This window comes from Etheostoma spectabile, chromosome 22 (assembly GCF_008692095.1).
Source record: "Etheostoma spectabile isolate EspeVRDwgs_2016 chromosome 22, UIUC_Espe_1.0, whole genome shotgun sequence".
Taxonomy (NCBI): Eukaryota; Metazoa; Chordata; class Actinopteri; order Perciformes; family Percidae; genus Etheostoma; species Etheostoma spectabile.
In genome coordinates, this window is record NC_045754.1 from 18,072,271 (window position 1) to 18,095,558 (window position 23,288).

At 39.9% G+C, this 23,288-nt stretch overlaps 1 long non-coding RNA gene across 1 annotated transcript; it reads right to left on the minus strand.

The window, feature by feature from the left end:
• Positions 1 to 1,090: 1,090 nt before the first annotated feature.
• LOC116672493 (uncharacterized) lies at positions 1,091 to 21,652 on the minus strand. Its single transcript, XR_004327569.1, has 3 exons — positions 21,507 to 21,652; positions 18,006 to 18,012; positions 1,091 to 1,101 (listed from the first exon to the last, which is right to left on the minus strand). It is a non-coding gene; the product is annotated as an uncharacterized LOC116672493 (long non-coding RNA).
• Positions 21,653 to 23,288: the final 1,636 nt, after the last annotated feature.

Here is a 23,288-nt window from a genome sequence, read left to right on the forward strand (position 1 = left end):
AATTGCCCAAAGGGTCAAATAAAGGCTATGTGGACTCTCACAGGAAACAGTGTATGATGTTGTTACACTTAAGTAATATGAGGGTCATCAGTAGCTCATACATTTATGGGTAGTGTGTCATCATTTACGTGAAATGTAATCACAATCAGTCCCTATGATTTCAACCAAAGTTTGCTAATTTAAAGTAAAATAATAGTAAAAACAGTAGAATGTAATGTTAACATGTGAAATAAGTCACTTGCACAACACTGGATACTGCAGATAGAAGGTCATGCAATGCAAGGCCTTTTTGTATATTTATTACAAGACTAACAAAAGTTACCGTAATAACAATTTTGATTTCACTTATTGATTTTGATCGAAAATGGTGACCTTTGCACAAGGAAAAAATTAGCTTATCTTGTCATTTGGGTGAAGTAAATTGGAAAATCTTAAGTTGGAGTTTACATTTACTCAACTTATAATATTTCATACATCTGACCAGCAGGTGTTCCTGAGTTGTTGTTGAGCGGTCTGTTTCCTGTTTTATTGTGAAGGTTTCACTCCTCGTGTTTCACGTCTTGTTGTCTTTTACTTAGCGCCTTGTGCGTTTTTCCGCCTTTGTGATTGTCTGCCCCACCCTGATGTGTTTCACCTGTTCATTAGCCCTCATGTCACCTGTCTCTGGTATGAACCATTGTGAGCTGTTATTGTTATTATTATTATAAATATTCAGATCTCTCTTTCTGAAATGCAAAGGTTTGTCTAATAATCCGAAATTAATCCGTGAAAGCTGATTAACTAACAGTACTAGCCAGTCATTAAGTTCACTATTAGCTTGTGACATTTACAATTGATTTAGTGTCAGCTTGCTCTGTGCTGCTTTATTGTTGTTGACTTATGGCTTGTTTGGGAAGCAAAGATGCATAAAAGGTCAACAATATGTTGACATATAAACCATGAATAAAAGATAACCTTGTCATTTAAAATTTAAAGACTTGGTCTGAACTGAAGCGAGACTGCATCGATCATTGTTCTGGCACTAAAATACATTAGAGGAATTCAACGTTATCACATTATGCAATGATAGCGCCAATGTAGCTGGTTGCTGCATTCATTAAGCTCAGAAATGAAGATGATTATTAAAATCTTTCTATAGTCTTACTGTAGGGAAAGCATTGTCATTGCATTAATAAACTTAGCTTGACTTGTCAGGAGCTCAATCAGTCGACCAATCTGGCAGCAGATTCCAAGCTTGTATTTTCATATTTTTGGTTGACGGGCCATGTTTTTATCTACATCTCGACAGTATCTTTAATATGTTGGATGGTTCAGTCGGGATTAGAACAAGAGAAGAGATGGCAAAAGATAGAAATAACAAACATAAAAGGGCAAGTCCTCTACACTCAACTTCCCACACTCAACTTCTGTGGATTTGAAATTTCATCTACTTTATCTAATTCATATCACATGACCACTCATGTCCACTTGGGCCTGTGCACGCCGGTGTTAACTGGAAGCAGGTTGTCTAATTTTACTCTGCCATGGATGTACAATGAGAACTCGATACGGCATTCAAGTCTTACCACGTTCATTCCTTTGAGAGTTGCTCAGTGGCAGATGAAGCCATCATGGAGCCAAAAAAGGCCGGACGAGGTGGAAATGTTACTGAAATGTATGTCAGCCTACCCGACCAACAAGACTGATGGACTTGCATCCTCGTTTCCAAAGGTCTCCCTTTCTCCCGGTCCAGACTGCAAGCCTGGAGTTTTCTAAAAGATGTTTTGCATCTATCTATTTTTATTCCTTTCATCAATCAGTAGTATTTTTTGGTTGTTATTGTGGTCCTTTTACGTCACTTTGTAGTTGTTTAGTATCTGTTTTTAGACATTTTATGATTCTTTATTGTTGTATTACGTCTCTTTATAATTGTTTTGCACCTCCTTGAGGTCCTTCTGTGAATGTTTAGACCCTATTGTTAATTGGTTTGAGTGTCGATTTGTATCTCTGTAGTCACTGTATGTCTCTTTGTAGTCGTTTTATGTATTGTATGTATTTAGCATCTCTTTATGATTGTATTTTGTTTTTTTATAGCAACATTTTAATTTAGGACCCGTGACCTTATGGGCCCCTGAGCCTGTCTGGTAGGTCCAGTCAGTATGAGCTTAATAATAATAGTTTTTCTGAAGTGAAATAAATAAAAATAAATGTCTGTTCTTAATTTGTTTAGGCTTTCATGGCACTATTAAAGTAGCTTACTTGCAATTAGCTTGTGAGAATAAAAAAAGAGACACACACACACACACACACACAATACAGGCTCTGCACAGTCTTGCATGTCATCACACTGAGGGGAGTAAAACCTCAAGGTTATGGTCTGTGTGAATTTACAATTGCCTGACACACACACACACCACACACACACACACACACACACACACACACACACACACACCACAACACACACACACCACACACAGTTGAATTCCTCCAGCTCACTGAACTCTTTAAGACCTCATGCATGTTGCTACTCTAGATTAACGGACCCTTGGTCAAGGGACTCGTGTGTTATGATTACCATGAGTGTCAAAAGTGTTTTATATTAAACAAATCCCCTGCTCAGAATATTCAAGGCATTTGTGTTTAATGAGACACTACTTCCAGTTATGGAGAAAGTTTAAAGTGACAGAGGTTGAGATGTGATTACAGCAGATCAGATTGGAATTTATTTTACTTCCCATTAGTAGTTGGTATACATCATCTCCTGCAGATCCAATTCCCCATAGCGCAGACATCATGAAAGTGGCTGTTGAAGTTATTGAAGGACAATAACATGTTACCACTTTATGTTAAGCATTTGCGAGCAAAATGTAATTAACATATTTATTAAACCATATACTAATGCTTTATCCTACAATGATAAGTCATTAATAAGAAGCAAGTGTCCCACAACCCGGAAATCTAAAAGTGTTTCTATAAATCGTTAGAAAATGATGTAGCAAGTAGGAGGTGGTTCATTTTCTTAAGTATTTGTATGCTTCCAAGCTGATGGTTGTCCTTCTGTCTGTCTGTCCGTCTGTCGTCCAATTGTCCGTCTGTCCTTCTGTTTCTGTCTATCATCCGTCTGTCCCTCTCTGTCCGTCTCTCTTTCCATCCATCTCTCCATCTGTCTGTCTATCCCTCAGTCCTTCTGTCCGTCTGTCTGTCAGTCTGTCTCTCCGTTTGTCCGTCTGACCGTTTGTCCGTCTGTCTGTGTGTCTGTCCACCTGTCTGTCCGTCCCTCAGTCCGTCTGTCCAGCCAACACTTTTGAACTTTGTCTACTTGGACTCAAAGATGATCTGATTAGATAAAACTAGAAGTAGAATTAAAGAATACAATATGGTACACTTTATTTTATTAATCCCACAGCTAATTGCTAGTTACTTTTGGACACCATTTGGACTTTTCGGCCATTTGGTAACAACACTTATATACTCTCACTTTATGTGTACGTTTATATGATGACCAGCAGATACAGAGCTACATTAGCATTCACTTAGAGTCGTGTGTTTGTATGCTGGTTGGTGCTGAGCAGGTGGCGTGGGCTTTTGGAGCTGAAAACAGCTGCAGGACTTTCATTTGTAATGGTTGATTACAGTTAAGAAGTGATGCCAATTTCATACTGACGTTCATCCCGTATCTGTATTATACACGGTTAAGCATATATACAAAATGTTTTCCTATACATATACAGCACCTGTCTAAGGTTCTGGCCTTTCAGCTCTGTCAATAAATTACACTTTCACAGAGGTATAATATACTTCATTACCCTGAAATGATATAACTTGGCATTCTCTCTATTGAAGGAATGTTTATAAATTTGGGCATTTCCCTCTTAAGTTTTAGTTCTTGACTTTTTTTTAAAGAACTTTTCATGCCAGAACCAGCATCTCAATGAGCAAACAGGAGGGTTTCAAGGGTCTCATTATCCCATTATCTCTTTTCTGCTGCAACCCCAAAACCTGATTTAGGATGATAACATGGGTGTATTTAAAAATAAAAATGACTGACCATAGCTCAGCTTTAAATCACTGCCACTTTGTGTAAACACACCAAGAGCCAATTCTTCTGTTTATCATAAATCAGTCTGCAGTGAGCTTCACGAAGAGCGAGGAGAGTAAAGTAAGATTGCTTTCCTCAGTCTTTGGGACAGATAACAATTCCATAGACTCGTTGCGGTGTATGAGCTTGCTGGGCTTTAGGAAGCTTGTCGAGACCTGATTTGCAATAAATGCTAATGACCTCTCCCTTGATTCACTCTCTCATTTCTCTAACTCTCCTCTCGTCACTTCATTGCAGTCATCCTCTCTGTCTTCCCTACTTGTGGCCTTAACATGTTTCTTCTTCGTGGGTGGCTAAATTGACCTAACTTGCTCTCTGACAAAAGTGCATTGGCCTGTACATTTGCACAACATACACTGGCAGTTCTCTTGGTAAACAGGAAGTTGACTGAAAGCTATTTGCTGAGGTTCCCATGGAGAACAGTGTGGGGATATCTGTATGATATATAGCCTAGGTCTGTGTCTTAGACCCAGAGAGCAAGAGAATAAATAAATAGAGCACTTACTGGGTACCTACGTGCAACAAATAGAAGAAGGTTCCAACTTTATGATATTTCATTTTAAAATTGGCACCTGTTGGTCCCCACAATGTATCCAACAGTAAAGAAAGCACTTACACAGTAACATTTGACCTTTTACATAATACTCACCAGTAGGTACCCAGGATGTATGTATACAAAATATGTATGCTTTAGTTTTTTCCTGTGATCTAAATTGTTCCTGTAAAATCATTCAATCATTTAATTACAAAAGTCCAATAAGGAACTAATTTCAATTAAAACTAACTTAAAAACAATGAACACATCTGTATGTTTCTTGGCTCTGATGTAAAAACTTTTTTGCTAATTTAATTTCCTCCCCCCGGACAAGCTTGCATCTCTCGGCTCTCCGCGGGGGGAAACAAAACAATTGAGAGCAATTTACTGCTCGATACTTTACGCTGAAGGAACAAACTTGGAGTCAGACCCCTCTGGTAACTCTGTGTTTGCTGCTACACCGTTCTCCGACAATCTGAAATGTCCCCTGATTACTTCAACACACAGTTTTCACAGAGGAGAGAGATTACAGATGGTGCGTAATGGACGTTTCTGTAGACATATAGATTGTTGGCTGTGATATTTGTCATTATTGTATCCGCTCTAATGAAAGACATCAATCGCAACAGTGTAAATTTGTTGTTTGTTTATTGCAGAGAAGAGTAATGGACGCCTAGTGGAAACAGAAAAGCCTTTGAGTTATGAATGCAAATTCTCACATTCTCGCAGGGACTCATATTGCTGCATTCCATCATAACACAGGCAATCTGACAGGCTGAGTTTGTTGATAGTGTAGATCTTTCTGGGGCTTTTCGATGCCTGGTTAGAGATGGCTGATGCCAAGGTTTGTGGCATTCAGAAAAGAGAGAGAAAGGGATGTGGTGTGGTGATAAAATACTTTTTAAACCTCCTGTGTTGTGTCTGACTCATCACCTTATCTTCAACACTGCTCCATCTGAATACCTCACCTCACCTCACCTCACCTCACATAGTGGCTCCGTCTGTGTGGGCCTCCGGTTTACATTATGCAATGACACATCCACCAGTTCAATCACAAGTTGTGCTCTAAAAAAATGTATGAGCAGCTGTAGCTGACCACCTGCGGCCTCAGCCTACACAGTGTGTGTGTGTGTGTGTGTGTGTGTGTGTGTGTGTGTGTGTGTGTGTGTGTGTGTGTGTGTGTCCATCAGAGCACAGTGAGCCCACAGAGCAGGTCAGTGGCACGTTCTCAAATGTTTTTTTTCTTGTTGTTGCCATATAATCTCTGACTTGACACACTGCTTCTGAAGTATTTTTTATCAAAGGAAAGAAGGACAAGGTACAAAGACAAAATGTTGTAGTTTTTCCCTGTGCCGTTTCCCTTCTCATTTTTCATTCATTATTGTCATTATTGGTGTTTCTTTCTGGCCCTTTGTCATTTCCTGCAATAGCTGTTATTACCATCCAACTGTTATTGAATTTCAATTTCAATTTAAATGGGGGCCTTGTTTTCAAAAACAACATAGCAGAACCCTTGACTTAATTCAGTATGCACTTCGCATTGTTTTATCACCTCAAAGTTTGTATGCATTGTTGTTGTTGCACCCTATGAAAAACAATCACAAGAGACAGGTGAATGACGTAAAGATAGCTTTTTTATTATTAGAGATGATTATTACATCTGCATTTTGGAAGAAATGAAGCGTGTTCCTGGGGTTTACTTTTCATGTTCCAAGACAAATCAGGATCCACTACAGGATTTACGGCTAAAAAAATGAATGAACTTTGTGGATGTAACTGAGTGAAACTTTTTTTTTTTTTTGAGCAAAGAAAAAACTACAGCTCCCATGAAAAAGTCTTTGTGACTTAATTTCATCCATCTACTGTACATAAAACTAAACAATGCTTTTTTGTCTAGTCACTTTTCCATCTTTCTTGTTGAAATCTCTGCTGTTTAAAAACTTCTACAGCTTTAAGTTTATTAAAGAAATCTGAAGTTGCCGCAGACCCTGCCCTTCTCATGGGCTTGCTCAGCCCTCAGGGTTTATGGGAAATGGTGTTTATAAGATCCAGCAAAAAAAATAACAAAGATATAAGATCCTTTTAAATCTAAACATATGAAGCTAGTCACAATACATATTGTTGAGAAAGCCTCTGTTGCAAGGCAGGGTGTTTAGTTATTACCGTTATTACAAATGAGAATGGGATTTTGAATAAAGGTTTGCTCACTTCTGGGAGAGAAGTTCCGGTTGCTGGTTTATAATACTTCTCGTGTCATGAGGGTAACGGGACCTCGCCCAAGTGAAACCTACAGCTTTTCCTGAGAAAGCAAAATGCATGACCACAGAAAATGCCAAAGTCCTAACCTCCTTTAATAGCGTCTTGTCCTGCCTTAGTTCCCATGTGCTGGTACAGATGGGTGAGGTTAGAATCCGTTGACCTGTGTAGAACTGTAAATGGTTTCCTCGCAATGGTTGCCCTTTCCTATTCATCTCCATTCAGATGTGTACTGATAGGAAGGTACAGTAATGAGTCTTAGATTGTGCTGCAGTGACCTCTCACCTCCTGCTGTTAAGGCATTGTGTTTGTGTGTTTTTACGTGTGTGTGTGTGTGTGTGTGTGTGTGTGTGTGTGGTGTGGGGTGTGGTGTGGTGTGTGTGCGTAAAAATGAGTCAAAGTTTACCTCTACTTATGCACCTGCTGGGTTCAGATAACCTGCAATGTGCATGAACTCACACACTTCAGGAAGTGATACGCATGACTGAATGTATCGGTGAATGTGAACAAGAGCAGGGAAACAAGTGTGAGAGCTGAAAATCATCAGGTCATTCATCACATTCATAGTGTCTTTACACATGCTACAGGTACACTGCTTCATTCATGCTTGGATCAGAGGGGCTCCGAATCAGGGTAGAAGCTATTGCCATGGTCCCGCTACACGTTTCTGTGATGCCATGTTCAACTGCTACACTGTGGTGCCCTGCTACGTCCTGCTACGTCCTGCAACGTCCTGCTACGTCCTGCTACGTCCTGCTGTCCTTGTAATGCCCCCACAGCGTCCTGCTAGCCATGACTACTACAAAGAACTTCTACAAACTACTAATTTTTTTCTATTTATTGCACTCTTCATTCTAACCCCAACCGGCCCGTCAGACCCCGCCTACCAAGAGCCTGGGTCTGTCCGAGGTTTCTGCCTAAAAGGAAGTTTTTCCTCGCCACTGTGCACTGTGCTTGCTCTGGAGGAAACTATTAGAACTGTTGGGGTCCTTGTAAATTCGGATGTGTGGTCTCTCTGTAAAGTGTCTTGAGATAACTCTTGTTATGAATTGATACTATAAATAAAATTGAATTGAAATTGAATTGAATTCATTTGACAGCCCCACCTGCATTTCTTTCCCTGATTACTCTTCAGTTAGTTGAAACATGTTTCAGTTGAAGCAGAAATGTGTTTTGACTTGTCTACAGGCAGCATCACACAGAGCTGTTAGCTAACCTCAGAGGACATTAGAATATGTCTGCATTGTGAGAAATTATTGGAAAACTCCCTGTTTCTCATAATTATGGATGAATTGTCTTTTCATATGGATGTATTATCAATGCACAGAAAAATGTAAGGAGCAATATTTTGAGAGAAAAGTCATGACGTTATGTTGAATGTTGAGAATATAGTTCATAATAATAAGCCTAATGTTATGTGGTATCGTCACAATTGTATGAGGAGAAATTTTAATATTGACAACGTCATAATATAATGTTAAACATTTTGTTTCAGGAGATCTTGTGTTTTGAGTTTTTTTTATTTTAAGAATAAAGTAAATTTTTGAATATATTTTACATTTTTGAAAATATGTCATAACATAATATAATATGTCAATAACGTTTTCTTTTGAGAAAAGGATTATTTAAAATGAAATTTTTTTTTTTAATTTTATGAGAACGAAGTCATAATACTGAATTTTGTCATTGAACGCATGTCATTTTCTGCCACTGAGGGTCCCTCAATTAACCCAAGCATCAGCTAGCATGAGCCACACAACATAGCACATTGTAGGAAGCTATGGCATGTAATTAATAAAAAAATTGATGGGTGGTAGCAGAAAAAATGCTGTGAGGCGTCTGGTAAGATTCGTTACAGGTTCGATTTACAATACTCTCTGATCATCGGGGGGGGGGGGGGGGGGGGGGGGTGGGGGGGGTATGCTGTGATTTTGGCAAGGTGTTAACAATCACTCTAATTGTTGTAACCATATGAATACTGCAGTGACCTATGTGCATAATGCTGCATGATGGCACTGCTGGCACTGGAGGAGGACCATGCCAATGGAAGAATCAGGAGAGAAAGAGACTTCAGGGACCACGACGACGACTGGCTAATGTGCCGATTTAAATTCCCTAAAGCTGTGCTCTTGAATCTATGTACTGAATTGGGTCCAGTAGAGAAGGCAATGCGCCGGAACCATTCCATGCCAGTCCAAAAACAGGTCTTCGCCATTCTGGGGGCTATTTATAAGGTTTCATAGCTCTGAATTTTTCGGCTTTTGGGCGCACATACACTTTTAGTATTTTAGTATTTAAGTATTTAGGCACAGTTTTATAAATGAGACCCCTGGTGTTTTCTGTTTTTTGATGAGTGTTAGAGTTACTAGAGAGGTCAAAGGTTATATAGCGACATTGGCGACTAAACAACACGGTCTGTGTCGTTGTATTCAAATGACAGATTTCTCTGGGTTTCAACATCATTGGAAACGTTTGAGAAAATGTAAGTAGACAACTCAACAAAATTAATAAGTATCGTCGTTTTTAGATATTTTAATGCAGAAATATTACAAGGTAAAATACTTAGTATTTAGTATTAAATAATAATAATTTGGCAACAAAGCAGTGTCTTTGTAGTGTCATATGTTGTGTTTCCATCAAAGGATTTTTATGCACATTTTGAAGTATTGCATAAATGTTGATGGAAACGGCAAAATTCAGAAAAAAACGTCCTTTAAATTGACAAATTTTGGAGTGTAGTTTGTAGTGTTTCTCTAAACCAGTTGATGGAAATGCTTCTAATTGGCATTTTCATTTTTTTCTTTTTTGCAACATTTTAAAAGTTTGCTTGAAATTCACTTGCCAGTTAGACCATTCATTCATGAGGTTTTAGAACAGCTAAAGGGCGATGGATATGATGTATCTAATTTGCATTTGTTTGCCATTCGGAAGCTTTCTCGTTTATCACATTTTGACAGAACTTATTATTATTATTTCACGCTGTGTTCTGCTATTTTCAGAGCTGTGTAATCTACACAGGAACAAGGAGCTCCTGCTGCAAAGGTCCCTGTTTGTGCCTTGGATGTAGTGCCCGTTCGGTGAAAGAAGATTGATGGTTGGGAATTGAACATGCACTGAAACCTCTTCCTTGCTGACTCAGTGTAAATTGCTCTGTTCTTAACATGTAAAATGACCAAGCAAGACAAAAGATTGAAACAAGAATAGAGATAACAGATGGATAGTAGAGGGGAAAGAGAATCATGGACGACAGACAAGCAATATGAAACAGAAAACAAAAATTAATGAGAGTTCTGAGTGAATGTGTGTGAACAATAAATTGTTGGAGGAAAACTAAAAGCCAGAAAGAGAGAAGTGGTGGGAGAAGCGACCATGTGATTACATAAAGGCTTCCATCCAACCAGCCAGTCTCTGCCAGTTTCTCCAATAACCGTTCATTCTCCTGGACTCCTCGTAACATTTTTCTCAACACAGCTTGCATTATTCAGTCATTATCCCCTCGCAGAGTACTTATGAATAGTGTTATGAAAAATGATCCAGGATGTACCCAAAGGTATTCAGACAGATGGATTATGGGATCCTGTAATAGCTTTGGTTAGAACAAGGAAAAAGAAAACAAAATAACCCGATTTAAGATCAAGAGAGGTCGATTTTCTGGTAAGGCATTCTGCCAAACCAAACTGAACTATATTTTAAATAATCCTGTTAAATTGATATCAGTGTTTTCTTTCTCCGGCTTTTTATTTTAAGTTTGTTCACTTTAATCAGATAGAACTGTCTTCAGCTTTAATCCTTTTGTTTTGACAAGGTGTAAAAAGAAGTTGTATTACAAATCTCTATATCCATACACTCTTAGTGAAGATGACTATAATCTCCTAAAGGGGTAGGTGCAGTAGATTTGCTCTGTTGTTCACAGAGAATGTGATGTGTAGAGTTATGACATGACAACCATGCTTCTAGCTGTGCAGGGCCTCTCTGTAAGCCTTGATTCATCTTCATTAGGACTCTGTCCTTTTCTTAACATCCATAAATCTTGTAAACCCTCTCTCTGTCTTAAGTGTCTTAAGTGGACTCACACATGATTAGGACTGGATAATGATAAAATGCAGGGAAAAACTGTTTGTTGATAAAAGGTTTTTATAGTTTGTCCTCCAAATCTCAAAACGTAGACGTAAAAACAGTGTGGTGCAAGTTCACACTTCATAAGAGATACTTTATGTTCATTTCTTCCATGCCGTCGTACTCGTTTTTTGAGACCCGACAGGTATAGTTTGCAGAGAAATGTAAGATTCTTTCAGTTTCATTCTGCACTGATTCCTCCAAAATAATCAATCAAATATCCATGTGAACTACATCTGGCTTCAGCAGTACCGCGGTAGCCGTGTTGTTGACATCTGAATTTAGGTGAATCCTCAACTTTTCTGCAAAAACACTGCTTGAGCATCATCTTCTGTTGGGAGAGTGAATAACGTTCATGTTTGAGTTCATGAGTTGCAAATTGAATTGTTGAGTTCACCAGTTACCTAGTCTTGCATTGCCATATCTTCCTCCAAAATGCAGTGGAGTAGGGTATTGCGAGTCCACACAGCATTCCAGGACAGAATAAAAACGTGCTAGCTGTCTGGATTTACCCTGTAGAGATCTGAGGAGCAGTTAACCAGAGTCCTCAGAAATCCACCAGAGTTGGCATTTCAGTCGGCAACGGAGCATTCCCGGAAGTGGAATGTTGTATATATAGACTACCATTCACCCAAATGTATGACAATTTTCAATGACTGGCGCTCTTTTAGTGCATTCATGCACATCACTGGTGCTAAAAGACGGAAGCTAGAGCTGTATGTCCTTGGCAGATCTGCGGTTGGGACTGTGCTCTGTCCTGGCCAAATAATTAGGATTTTTGACATAGACGGCATTTCACAAAGTCACAGACAGACCGGGGAGGTTGTTAAATGCACCAAACGCAGGAAGTAAAAAACATAACGACGTCATATAAAACCAGTCAAACACATGGACAGCTTCAAGGTGGGAGGGAGAATGGGAGAGATGGGGGGCATTTCTATTTGTTGGGATGATGTAGCCATAAAAACCATAGAGTATTTGGTTTGAATATTTTACCCGATGCTAACCTACAGTGTAGCCTAACTACAGTAAAGAGCTGAAACAAGCTGATACACAATTTAGATGAGATACTTTCAGAGAGAGTGTTTCAACCAGGGTTGACTTTCAGCTTGAAAGGGTTAACCAGTGTTGATCAGCTTGGCTTCACGACCCAGGTTGAGATGTGGGTCGGGTCAGACACAGGTCCATTTCAATGGGAATTGCACACAACCAGGGTTACTTATAATAGGGGCGGGACAAATTATGTCATTGGTTGGAAATGGGGGGGGGGGGGGTCACTGCACACGTTGATTTTGTCTCACTGTGCTTTACACTGGGTTTTCGGGCAGCTTGAATAATGGCAGAGCAAAGCTGTTCAATTCATTCCCAATCTCTGACATTAAGTCATCTCCAAATCTATTTCTGTCCCATTATTAAGATGCAGAGGAAAAGATGGAGCAATGTGTTATAGAGCCCTTATAATATATCATCCTCTAGGAAGACCATTGAAGAAAGAGGCAGGAAAAATGTGGTTAATGAAATCATCGTCATTTCTTTACACAGCCTTTAATCAGGAAGGTTAAATAATACTTATTAATATTTGTTATGTTATGTGTTTCATTTGCACTGTTTGTAGAAACTAGACCTGTTTGAGTCGTGATTCACTCGGATCGTTAACCCGAGTCTTCAAATTGACTCACAAATCGCGAGTCTCTACTATCATTAACCCGGTTCAGTTGAGTCTGGTACAATTCAATCTAAAATGATAACAGCGCCAAACACAAACCTCTTGCAACATAAACTACCACTATTCCTAGCCATCTTCGCTGCAAAAAGCTTTATAACTTACAATTTCGCAGGCAACAACAACTCTACAAGTCAACTCAAGCGACTGAGTGAACAGAGAGACAGTCCGACCAGCAGACTTAGAGCCGGAAGCTCGCAGACCATGGGATTCACTCAAGAACTCACAAGCCCTCGTAAACTCGCGAGTCCTCTGTGACTCGTGAGTTGTCGATGCTCGTGCAAATCCGCCGGCTATGAGTGGATCTGATTCAGATGAGCGAGTTAAGTCTCTCCTCGAGCTCAGAGTAAGGCAAAAAGACATTCTTTCACTCCTGAAATAACATAGAAGGTTCTGAATGTAGCCTAGCTAGGCCTACTGAGGTCTTGGTGTACACATGTAGTAGGTCGAGCAGACAGTCTGTAACATTGCAAGCTCACCTCGGCTCGGGCTCGCCTCAGCTCGGGCTCGGGCCCACCTCTGGCAATACTGACTCAAGTGACTCAAGTGACTCGCACAACCCGGTTCAGTTTAGTGGGTGACTCAGAATAACCTGAATCCTTAAAAGGAACCTGGTTTGCCAGGCCTAATAGAAACACAAATGCATACATTCTCACACAATATTCATAGTTTTGCACATGGGCAAGATGTCAGATCTGTAGTGACTTTTAACAAAACCAATGAAGGCCTATTTTAACAAGCAAATTGGTTTTAAATTCATTTTCTGGGTTAAAAATAAACCAATGGCCAGTGCACTGGAGAACTTTTAAGTCGGCTATCCATCTATGTACAGTTCTATATACACATGCTCAATGTAAGTTTCCACTACAAGTTGTAGACAAGAATAAAGTTCTTGCATTAACCGGTTTATTAAACCACTTAAAACTTCCGGATGCTTCACAATGTCTCACAGGAAACAGCACACTCACTCCCCGGTAAAATCCAACCTCGAACCTCAACAACAACACCAACAACAACAGAGACACAAGAACAAAAAATGTACGTATGGAACGCTGGAAGACAATCATCTGAACATAGCCATACTGAGGAATACAGAGAGAGTTTGGTGGAGCTGGCAGACTTAATTAGCTATGTATCAACTCATCCGGCATTTGCTTGATTGTAATGGACGTTCATTAAGAAAAAATAGTTACACACTAAAGTTTTAACAGGAGAGAGAGAGAGTGGGGTCTTTTTTCTTTGTCAGGACCTGCTGTTCTCCTCAATCTCGTCTGAATAAGCTGCCACTTTTCATGCCCTGCAAGCTTAGGCCGGGCAGCAGAGTTGGAGGCTGCATCCTTTGTCCCAAGAATGCTGAAGGGTCAGATGCAGCTGCAGGGCAGAGGAGCAACTGTCAGTGCTGTTGACTTTCACACAGGTCTGATAAGTCTCACTGCTTCCAGGCAACCATCTGTCTCAGATCCACTGTGTCCTTTAGCATAATGGAACCCCTATCTTTCCTAAGAAGTTTTTAAGCATGTGCTTTATGTGCTGCTGTGCAGTAGCTGTGTTGGTAAGCTTCTCTGCAGTAGTTAAGGTGCCCACCGGCCCCACCCTCACAATCAGAATTAGAAAGTAAAAAGTAAATAACACTTAAGCTAACCCTAACCCTATCACCAATTATAGATACAATTAAGCATTCAACATTGCAGCTAATGACCTGTTGTCATGGTCAGAGCAGACAAGTTAGTTGTTATGAAATCGCCACGTACTGAAACTTTCCCTGCTGCTTTTCTCCCACTGATCCTGATTGGCATATCAGTTATGGTAATGTTGGTATGGTAATGTTACTTAAAATCACGAAAATAAATTCCTTAGCTGTATGTTAACAGCAAACACTGAAACTTTCTGGAATCACTGAGCCATGCATTTTACTGAAAATCAGTGATCCCACTATGAAAATATCACAGGAGAAAGATTGAAAATGAAATGTTAATGTGACCCACCACAGCTGGTCTTGGCTCTGCCTGAGGGACTGTTAAAGGCCAGTTACTACTGCCTCAACAAAGCTTAATCTGTAAACTAGAACAAAACAAATATACTGCTGTGGCTCAACTTCCTGCTTTGAGAGCTTGTTATTTCAGTACGCATAAGCTTAGCCAGGATAATACATTTACATCTGCAACTTGGGCGTTATAAAAACCGCAAGTGGAAATCCTCGGAAAGCCAGTTGTAATGGACTGACTATGGAAAACCATCTGAGACTATGCAACAGGAAGAAACACACTGTGCCAATCTATATTTCTCATAAAAGCCATAAAACACACATAGATTCTGAGCTCTGAGTGAGATCATTGGCCTACAGCAATTCTGTTTTCATACAATTGGTCTCATTGATTACATGTGAGTAATTGTTGAAAGAGCAATGCCATGTTGTACACATTGTGATGTGGCATTGAAGTAAAAAAAAAAAAAACTTTAATCCAACAGCCCTCTCAAATAGAAAGGAAAGATGCTTTATTTGTTTATTTCATTTCAGGTTTATTTATCAGGGACAAAGCACACTAATAATACACAAAGGCAAAAATTGTCTAAATTAGCCTGGAGGCTATTTTACATCCGATGTCCCTGCACTGGTGGGAAGAGGTCGCCCTAAAACAAATAAAACGATTAAGCTATCATATTTTGGCCTTATACAACAAAAGTCGGTTATACTAATGCTAAATGGCAACAACACAAAAACCAGAACAGTTGGGTAGGATCAACACAAGTACACGCTCAGCTTAACGGTAAGACAAACAGGCATGGACATACTGTACATTTTGGTGGACATGCACAAAAACAACATTGCTTGGATAAGCAACATGCAAATTGCCTAACTCTACAATAGTGAAACAGACACACAGGCAGTGCTTGAGTGAGACTGATTCAACTGTGACACTCTCATCTCATGCCTTCAACATGTGTATACCATTGGGAACAAAGATAACAGAGAGAACCATAAACATCACAAAAGGCAGATTAAGGGTAACCCATGTATTCAAAGAATGTTGTATTGTTAATTACACAATGTGATGTTGAAAGGAGTAATGTTCTGACCCACTCATGTGCTGTATGTAGGTTATGATGTTCTGTTTGAACATCACATGGCTTTCAATTCATAAAGTTTTTAAAGTTGGACTTTGCAGTGCTGTTGAATGATGTATGGATAAGTTGAATAATGCATATGGATTGCTTTAGATTGCCAATGTGTATATAGCAACATGGTAATTCAATGCAAATTCAGAATTGGTCTAGAAAACACACCCAGCGTTGAGGGAGAGGATTTGAATCAAGATTCTGTAAAACCTGTGATGCTTCTCCTCGCCTTAAGGAGCTGTCCACCTACTTTAAACAATTTCATTAGCATGACTATCAAAGAAGATTTTAAACCCCCTGTGGGGCCTATATCTGCTGTTTTAGTGGCTTTTCCACCTCACAACAATGGCATTCTGGAACTAAAAAGATTATGGCTATTTGCAGTTTTCTTTCAAAACTGTGGAAGCTTAGCCTAATAATCCAGACCCAAATCCGAAAAATTAAGGGTCTGGCATTGAGTAATGAAAGTCGACCATTTCCAAGGGGCGGCACCAAGCGTGCATTTAAAAATCTCACTGCACGCAATTGGATAACACTACGACCAATCACAACAACACACAGGGTGACGTATCCAGAGCCCCAAACGCTTAGCTTTCAGCAGAGCTAACTGGTGATGTGATGACCGATGACTGATGACCGATGTGATTGGTGCAGATCGGCTATAAGGGCTTAGTTAATGAGCAGCGTTACGCGATGCCAGAGTAACTCGCTGAGCAAATTCAAATTGTGCTCTCGCGGGAAATCTGGATTTCCAGGGTGATGGAAGCCCATTTTTGCCAGGAAAAGAAAATTCAATTAATAGTCGCTTTAAAAAAATAAAAGTGGCAAAATTTTAATTGGGAGAGGAAGTCAACTTTATGAAATCAAAAAAAGTCAAGTAAGTCAACTTATTTTATTTAGACTGCCTTTTCAATTGTATGACTTGTTCTGCTGGTGGAAATGGCCTTCCGTACATATCCCAGATCCATTCTTTAATAAATGCTGTCTTTTAACAGCTAAGATAAGCTTGTTGCAGATTTACCTGTATTAATCAAGTGTATTTCAGAAGTCAGCTGCATCATTCAAGATGGGGTAAATCTTGACATCCATTACCTTCACACTGGTTAGGTGGAAAACAAGCTGACCACATGGGCAGGCAGGTGCATCGTGTCACCCAGTTTGGAAGCCAGGAGTGATGGAAAGAGGTCAGATGAAGCTGCATGCCTCAAATCACCCTGTTTACTGCTGTGACATAGCACCATGTTCAATTGTAAAAGATAAACAACATAATAATAATAATAATAATCTTTATTTGTAGAGCACTTTTCAAAACAAGTTACAAAGTGCTTTAACAAGTAACAAATACAAAAGCATAAGAACATTAAAAGACTGAAATACAGTTAAATATAACATTTGTAAAATACAATGAAAATAAGAGGGGTAAAAATAAAGTCAAATAAGATCGGGAAAGGCTCTCCTATAAAAGTATGTTTTAAGAAGCGACTTAAAAGAGTTCACTGACTCAGCTGACCTGATTTCCTCGGGCAGGCTGTTCCAGAGCCTCGGGGCCCTGACAGCAAACGCTCTGTCCCCTTTAGTTTTCATTCGAGACTCTGGAACAGATAGCAGACCTCTGCCCGAGGATCTCAAGGTGCGTGCTGGTGTATATGGTACTAAAAGGTCAGAGATATAACAAGGCGAAAGGCCATGAAGAGCTTTAAAAGTGATCAATAGAATTTTAAAGTCAATTCTAAAACATACTGGGAGCCAGTGCAATGAAGCTAAAACAGGAGTAATGTGATCATATTTCTTTGTTCTGGTTAAAAGCCTGGCAGCTGAGTTCTGGACAGTCTGGAGTCGATCAATAGATTTTTGAGTTAAACATACAGGGAGAGTTATGGAGTTGTACCAACGTTCATTCAGAAACGTGAAAAAGGTCGCTGCAGGTTTATAAGTAGCTCATGTTGTAAAACATGTCTCGCCGTCATGGCGCTGCCCTCACACTGACGTCTCTATTACCATATTCGTCATAATATATGTAAATTATGCTTTAGTTAAATTGGGTCATTGCAGCAGCAAACACAATAATATCTAGCGATGGAAAAACAATGTATTGTATGCATGATATTGAACACTCATGATGCATGCATTTTATTCTAAATGAAAAAAATCTGGCGGCTATTGATACAGAGAACTACCCATCAACTGCTGATGGTTGTAATTAAGGTGTACACTATATTAATAATCAACATTATTGTATACATGTATTTATTTTACCTTCATCAGCTCACAAACTCCACAAGTATATGTTATGATATTCACTTTCTTGATTGAGACACATCAACAAGAATTTTAGCCCCGAGGGAGCAATAACCCATGGGAGGGTGAAACCTACTGGAGCTTGACATAATTATAACAGATGCCTGGCAATCTAAACCTTGACGAAATCATTCCTCAGCTTTTCAAATTATGCAGCGGCCGGCCTCACTCTGCCGCACTCTGCAACACAAAGCAAAATGCACACAGGCCGCCCAGAGGCATAAATGGTGATGCAGTTCATTTTCAGAGCCATTTTGGATTTCACCTGTGAAATCCAAAATGTGTGCTTTGTGTAACTAAAAATGCATGTGCTTTGTGGAACTAAAGGATCAGTTGTCTTCAGGGAAATTGTATACATACTGTTCTCTGGCGCACAAACAAGCCACCAATGCTACAGCTCTTTTCAGGTTATTTCGAATGGTCTTCACTGCTGCTCCACTGACAGATCTTTCTGTTGGCCTCAGAGGACATACGCATTATGAACAGAATACATTGGATTAGAGGAATCCTTGATGGATCCATTGAGACCCCCGCAAAAACAAGACGCATCAGAGGAGAGGATGTTGCATAATGAAGGGAGGGATAACACACAGGTAACAGAGAAGAGACATGGAGGCACAGGAGAAAAAGAGCGGTAAGGTGAAAGAAGAAGCAGGGGAGATCAGAGGACTGATGTGGCCCAAAGCCATGAAAGAAAAGGGGAGGACTGAGAGCGAAAGGAGAGTGGGTAGAATGGTAATTATAGGAATGAAAAGGGTGGGGGGATAGTAATGAGAGACAGGGTATAGACAGTTGGTGGGAGGAGGAGGATGCACTTTACACAATTGCTGTGAATTATTCCAAATTAAGTCCTTGGCTACATTCACACAAGTCGTAATGCTTAATTGAGATTTTTTGCTTGAATCAGATTTTTTCTTTGGCTGTTCACATCATCTTTATAATGTGGCCTATATCAGATTCCATTTTTCTATGACCCTCCAAAATGATTGGGATATCATGACATAGGCTACATGGTTTAACCTCTGCTTTCTCATGTTACACGTCACACTCCATTATTAGAGTGGCCATTTCAGTAGATTTCCTCACTTAACTCGTGAACTGGTTGCTATGGACTCGTCACTAGGCTTCCTCAGTCATTGTGTATTTTAACGTAGGTAAAGCTGGCGAATCTGAACATTATCCAAAACTCTATGTCTCAGACGAGTGTGAATTCGGGAGCTTGCATGCTACCACTCCTTCCTTCTCAAATGACTTGAAAAACGTGTCATTTGCACAATTTCACAAATAATCACCGGGACCAAAATCATATTTGAGTCCGGCATAGCTGCAGCGTGGAGACCTCCTGTCTCATGCCCTCCCAGCTGTGACTTTCCAAAACAAAAGCTTGTGTTTTTGCACGTTGGTGTTTTGGAGGTTTTTAAAACTATGGCAATCATGCGAATGAATAAAATCATTTTTTTCAGCAAATGCCTTAGTAATAGTTAACTGGAACTAGCAAAGCAGTTACAGTCACAATTAAAATATGATGCAATTATTATTTATCAACTATCCAGCATTACATTAGAGTTGAAATCATAGGAAGGCTAAAGGGCCTGTTTTTTTTTTTTAAATAACCTGTTCCAGTGCGGCTCAATCAGGAGCAGATCTGTTGTGGCTCATCTACAAATTTTGCATCTCTTTCTGAATTTTTTTCCACGTAGCCATCATGCATCCAGGAAGCAGTAGGCAGTGTGGCCCAGGCGGGGGGAGCAGGGAGCCGACCTCAGCCTGCTGGGGGTGTTTGTAACAGCTGCTGTGACAAAAAGGGCAGTATGGGTAATAGAGGAGGGGTAGGGTAGAAGTTACAACATCACTTGCGTTTTAACATGTGGAAAACTTTAATTAATTAATAAGTAAAAGAGCTAGATCAGCAGTTTTGGGGAAACGTGTGTAAATTTAAAGGTTAAGTTTATCATCCTCTAATAGAAAAGTTCCCAATGCGTGACTGTTATTGTTGAGACAGCAGATATATTATGAAGCTTAGTCAGAACACCAATGCATGGAATCATAATATTTCCAGAAGCAGCCATACAGTATTACTGAAACTCCTTCCCCATAAAATAATCCTGCATATACCCTCCCCTGTTATACCAGGGACCATTGTCGTGTTACCTTTTTTTGAAATGGTGAAATGCATAATAAAATGTTATCTTATTTCTTTACACAATAGGAACTGACTACATCAGCAGTTTGTATACAATCCTCTTGTACTACAAGATGAGTGTACAACATGGGTGAGTGCACACTGAGTGTCTGAGCCCATTAAAGCCACCAGCGCATGTTGTGACACACAGTAACTAGTAACTTCCAGCTTCAGCATTGCATGGCTGACAGATAAATTACAACTCCTCACTCTTAGTGCTACTGTCTAAAGCCTAAAGCGTAGCCTCTAAAGAGTAATGGGCCATTCACACCAAAAAAAAGCAATCCGCCAATTTGGTAAACAGATTTAGACGTTTCCGACAGCACTTGAAGGCAGCTTTGTTTCATAGGAGAGAGAGAGAAAGAAAAGAGATGAGCAAGACACAGCGAGTGCTTTGTTGTTGCAGGAAACATTCAGCTACTATACAAACTCCCAGGCAGTTCAGTGCTTGAGTTTTGTTTTTTTTGTGTGGCAGCAATAAAGGCAGTGATGGTTCCTGGTTACATGGCTGGCCATTGCGATTCTCCAAAATGTTGAGTCGGTCTAGAGAACTTCTAATAAGGGGAGAATTTCACTCACTGGAAACCTCCGGCTTCTGAACTGGTTGCAGTTCCACTCTGGTCCCATATGAAGTGGTCTATGGAGCTACACCCCTCAAAATCCACTTTTCTCAGGATATAATGTTTTGTCTAGTCATTTGAATAACTTTGCAGTCGAAAGGGGAGGCTAAGAAAATACACACTGCTGGGTGTTAGATTTTTTTATGTATTTTTTTTGTTCTAAAAAGCCTTTTAAAAAGTCAGTGACATTATTCACATTGTATGGCCAGAGATACTGCTTTACGGCAAGCTCTGAGTCACTTCCTTTTTCTCTCTCGATGCATCGAAAACACAGCGGGCAGGTTAGGCTCTCCCTGCCAATACACGGGCTGGAAAGAAGTTTGCTGAAGTTTTAAAGACCACGCCGAAATCTTCACTCTGATATTCTGGTTCCGCTTCGGATGCCATCAAGCGGGATCTCTGGTCGTAATCAGTCCTTTACTGACCAATCAGCATTCATCAGCAGATTAAGCAGGTTGTTATGAAGGACAAAAGGACAAAAGTACACATTCAACTTTCGACCTATAATCCATTTTGAACTTGCAAAAACTGCAATCAAATCGGAGATTTCTCAATGACAATCAGACGAGAGAGGCAACTCACCATAGGGTCCCATTCATTTTGCACTCGCCTGCGATCACCCCCAGTAGAACTCTGCTGGAACTGCAACCAAATTCGGTACAATGGGGCTAAATAGGGAGTGAACAGGCTCTCCATAGACGGGATCTGGTCAGTGTCAACTTTTTGCTGCAGTCCCACTGCATTATTTTGAGTGTCCCACAAAATGAATGGAAAGACCTACATTTTTGCCAGACCACTGGCAGGCAGTTTGAATGCGACCTAAAGCTGAACTAATTTATATTGATGTATTCATTACTTATCTGTAATATTAGATGTTTGTTTTGTTAGAAACAGGAAAGTCCTGTCAATACTTCCAATCTCCCATCCAGCTGTAGTTTTTTTCCTATTGACTCAGTGTGTCAATAGCTTCCTCTCTTTGTGGTTATGAGTGATCACAGCCGTTTGCCTGCTGTCCGGACTGCAGTCCCTTGTCATTTCCAATTTTCAAAGATTGAGATTTTAGAAAAACTAAATTAGAAATGTTGGATATTTTAGCTCTAAATCCGGAAATTCCTTTTCACATCTTGTTCTAAGTGAACACCCTTGGAACCAGATGTCAAACAGAGGCAGATAATTCACAGATACATCTCTTCTTATAACAAGGCCCTTAGAACTCCAGAGATATGTAGGCCTAAAGGGCAACTTCATGAAGCTCCATAAAAACAAACATATTTGTATAACAAAATGTTTAAAATGTTGTTCCTCCATGAAGGTGTCCCCTCAAATGGCTTTGGATATAATTGCAGCGGTGATTATGGATCTGCTCTCGGAATAAGATTTCTCCCTCTCTGTGACAAAGCCGAGCCGACATGCGGCAGATATTGTACACAGTTTGCCAAATGAGGTTTAAGCAAAGCCAGCCAATTCATAGCCTAAATGTGCGTTCTTCAAGACTTGCCATACTTTGGAGACAAGGATGGAGAGAAGGGAGGGGGTTTAGCTGTGAGTTAATTTGCAGATTATGTAATGTGTCTCACTAAGTGGTGTGGACTCAAAAGCAAAACTCACGAACAGAACAGGTTAAAAGCAAGTTTACGTGGCCAAAACAGGAAGTGGTGGGTGCAAATAAATCCAAAGGGGCTAAGGATAACTGCTGGATGAGGAGGGAAATTCAGGGTCTGAAATGACAGTAGATTTATGTTTACTGGCAGGCGTGACAGTAAAAGTAGAATTCCTTTATTATTATTATTCACATGTGCAATACCTGTGCAACAAGACTGGAGCAACCCTTTTCCAGTGTCAGTCAGCTAGTGTCAGCTAGTCAGCCTAACTATCTGTAAACTATGCCTCGTATACTCCAACAGGTGGGGGTTAGCCTGAATAAAAGGTGCAACACAGCTGATACAGTCAGCTTCCATAGAGCTCTCTAGCTCTGCGCTCCCTCAATGGTAAGTACGTTTAACATGGCTTGCTGTTGGTGAAGGCCAGGGTGTTAATTGGCATGTCAAAGTCCACTAAAACTGAAATCAGTGAAAAAGATTGAGGTGGATACAGTTGTTGCGATTGAATACATTTTGTTGTTATTTTTGTGTGATTGAATTTTTGCACAGAAAATGCGAGAAGATCATGAAGGAGTTGTCACAACGATGGGCTAGTTTATTTTTGTATATTTGTAACCCTATTTTTTGCACTCTAGCTGTCAAGAAATACATTTATTTTGCTTCACAATTTGTTATATCTCAGTTGGTATTTCTGCGTTAGCACTGGCCTTAAACTTGTGTCATTTGGAAATTGCATACTGGCAATAGCCACTTAAGGTA